Source organism: Tupaia chinensis, unplaced genomic scaffold (genome assembly GCF_000334495.1).
Source record: "Tupaia chinensis unplaced genomic scaffold, TupChi_1.0 Scaffold000394_1, whole genome shotgun sequence".
Taxonomy (NCBI): Eukaryota; Metazoa; Chordata; class Mammalia; order Scandentia; family Tupaiidae; genus Tupaia; species Tupaia belangeri.
In genome coordinates, this window is record NW_006159896.1 from 2,673,903 (window position 1) to 2,677,138 (window position 3,236).

The 3,236-nt window shown below is 37.0% G+C and overlaps 1 protein-coding gene across 15 annotated transcripts in view; it reads right to left on the reverse strand.

The window, feature by feature from the left end:
• Positions 1 to 3,236, reverse strand: part of RALGPS1 (Ral GEF with PH domain and SH3 binding motif 1) — a 284,196-nt gene that overhangs the window by 203,547 nt on the left and 77,413 nt on the right. The window lies entirely within an intron of this gene.

Genomic DNA, 3,236 nt, shown 5'->3' on the forward strand with positions numbered 1-3,236 from the left:
GAAAGAGTGGGAAAATACATTCAAAGTGTTAGCAGAAAACCAATTTCAACCATGAATACTATACCCGGCAAGATTATCCTTTATATGGGAAGGAAAGACAAGAACATTCTCAGATAAACAAAACCTGAAAGAATTTACCAACACCAGACTAGATCTCCAAGAAGTTCTCAAGGGAGTGTTATACCAGGAAAATTAAATACACAGAAATAAGAACTCAAAACTAAGAAAATGGCCAACGTAATCATAGGGACAAGTCTGGAGTTGAATATTATATCCCAGAATTTAATTGAGAAGATCAAACCACAACAGAAGATAGATTAAGTACAGGAGACTGAACTGGTGAAATAGTATTTTATGAGTTTTGACTAAAACATTGCTGATTTCCTTCGAGGCTTTGTTTTCCAGTTTTAAGGATTTTTTGTCCTGTCTTGAGCTGTCGATAGGTTCATGTACCTACTATTTGAACAGAATTCTAACCTGTTTCCTGGCTTTAAGTTTTAAACGAAGTTCCTTGGCATTTCTTTGATTTATTTAAGTTAAAACTGCTTTTCTTGAAATTATCAGCTGAACTTGCTATCAAAAGTAGTTAGATTATTAAGAAATTGTGTGATCAGGGCTGGCAAGTGGCATGTGGTTAAAGGCGCTGGACTCCCACATGGCCGACCACGGTTCAAGTCTTGGACCTGGTGGCTTGCTTTCTCACTTCCTCTCTCTCTCTCTCTGTCTCAAACTGGAAAATAATAATGATAATAATAATAAATAAAGTTAAAAATAAAATAATTCTTAAAAAAAAAGAAATTGTGTGATCCATAAAATGTGGGAGGAAAAGGAATGGAAAACAACTGTAGACACCAGAGATAGTGTGGGAGGAGGGTGGAAAAGGGCAGAGGGTCAGAAATAGGGATTTTATATATATATATGTATGTATATATATACATACATATATATATACACACATACACACACATATATTTATATACACATACATATATATGAAAGTAAAAATGGAAAATTATTGATGATAACATGCATGATTAAGCCACTATGCAGTATATTCTGGATTGATGGTAACATGCATGATTAAGCCACTATGCAGTATATTCTGGATGGGAAATCACATTTTGTAAGCTATGATGATGCTTAGGGAATGAACGTAAATTAATTAATTAAAAACATGTTTCAGAAAAAAAAGCTCATGGAAAAATGTGTAATGGGAAAACTATGTATGAGTTTCAAAAAGTTTTCATACTGAAATAAATTCATATTTTACTTGTTAAGAAAAAAATCAGTTGTCTGTATGTTCTGGAGTTTATTTCTGGGGTCTCTATTCTGTTCCATTGGCCCACATGTCTGGTTTTGTGCCAATACCATGCTGATTTGATTATCACAGCTCTGAAATATATTTTGGGGTTAGGGAATGAGATGCTGCCCACTCTACTCTTCTTGTGCAGGATTGCTTTGGCAATATGGGATCTTTTATGATTCCAGACAAATTTTATGATTAAAAAAAATGACGAACCCAATTAAAAGATGGGAAAATGAGCTAAATAAACAACTTTTGAAGGAAGACATACAAACAGCCAGAAAGCATATAAAAAAATGCTCAACATCCCACATCTTAAGAGAGATACAAATTAAAACCACAATGAGTTATCACCTAACCCCAGTCAAAAGTCCAGGCAAAGATTAAAAGAACAAAAAATGGGGACCAGCAGTTGGCATAATGGCTATGTTGCTGGACTCCCATGTAGCTGACTATGGTTTGAGTCCCAGACCTGGTGGCTTCAACTCACACTGGCCACATGTGTGTGCATGCCCAAGATCCTGAGAGGAGAATGGAGGAGAAGGGATTGCAGTGTGGCCATCCCCCACCAGGGGATGATTTCTCACTTTCTGTCTCTCCTTCTCTCTCTGTCTTTCTGGCAAGCACATGTACCCTATAACAGAAACTTCACCCTATAACAACAACAACAACAAAAAGAACAAAAAATGGTAAGTGCTGGTGGGGATGTGGAGAAAGGGGAACTCTCCTACACTGCTGGTGGGAATGTAAATTGCTCCAGCCACTGTGGAGAACAGTATGGAGGCTCCTCAAGTAGAATTACCAAATGATCCAGGAATTCTACTCCTGGGCATCTACCCAAAGGACAGGAGAATGCTCAGAAAAGTGCTTGTACATCTATGTTTATTGCACAATCGCTAAGATATGTAACCAACCCAAATGAATGGAATTGAAAAAATGTGGCACATATACTCTATGGAATACGACTCAGCCATAAAAAACAACAAGACCCTGGCATTTGATAGAAAGTGGATGAATATGGAAATTTTACTGCTGACCAAAGCAAGCCAGGCTATGAAAGAGAGACATTGTATGTTTCTGCTTAACATATACCAGTTATCCACACTCTATGGTGGAAACTAAAAGATTAGAGGGCACAGAAGCATTGAAAATGATTATGGATACCGGAAACTGAGGAAAGAGGATGGGTGAAGAGGGTGAGTGTAAGGAAAGAAATTAAGGAGAAAAACAAAGCTAAGACATTTATGGGACACAGAAATAGATTATAATCTGTGGATGATAACATGTTTTGTATCCTCAACTGGACTGGTATGAAGTGTAGTCATGTTGGGTAAATTCAACTTACAAGCTAAATGATGTGATTAAATGTATAAAATAAAAATAAATTTAAAAAAGAAAGAAAGGGGATTCTCCACACTAGAGAACTGGGCTAGAGAGTTGATGGTAAGTCCAAGCCGTTGTTAAAAAGATGGGTTTTTAAGTGAGGAGTGACTGTATACCTAATAATAAAACTTTAAAATGCATGATGCCAACATTAATAGAAATGAAAAGGTGAAATCTACAAGCCTAACACTGTAGGGGAGATTTCAATAACGCTCTCTTAATAATTAATAGACAAAGTGTAGAAATTAGTAAGGGCTACAGATGACTTCAATCATGTTATTAACCATTTATAACTGCTTGACCTCAATTATATTTATAGAGTACTCCATGCAAGAACAACAGAATATATGAGCTGGTCCCATAACACAATGGTTAAGCACTGGGCAGAGGAAGCCAGATTCCACATGGCTGACTAGGGTTCAAGTCTTGGCTCCATTAGCTTGAAAAACACACCAGGTACATACATGTGTGCCCCAAATCGTGACAGGACAGAGAATTGGAGGAAAGAATTGTGGCGCCTTCTCATGTGTGCATGAACTCTCTAGTGGAG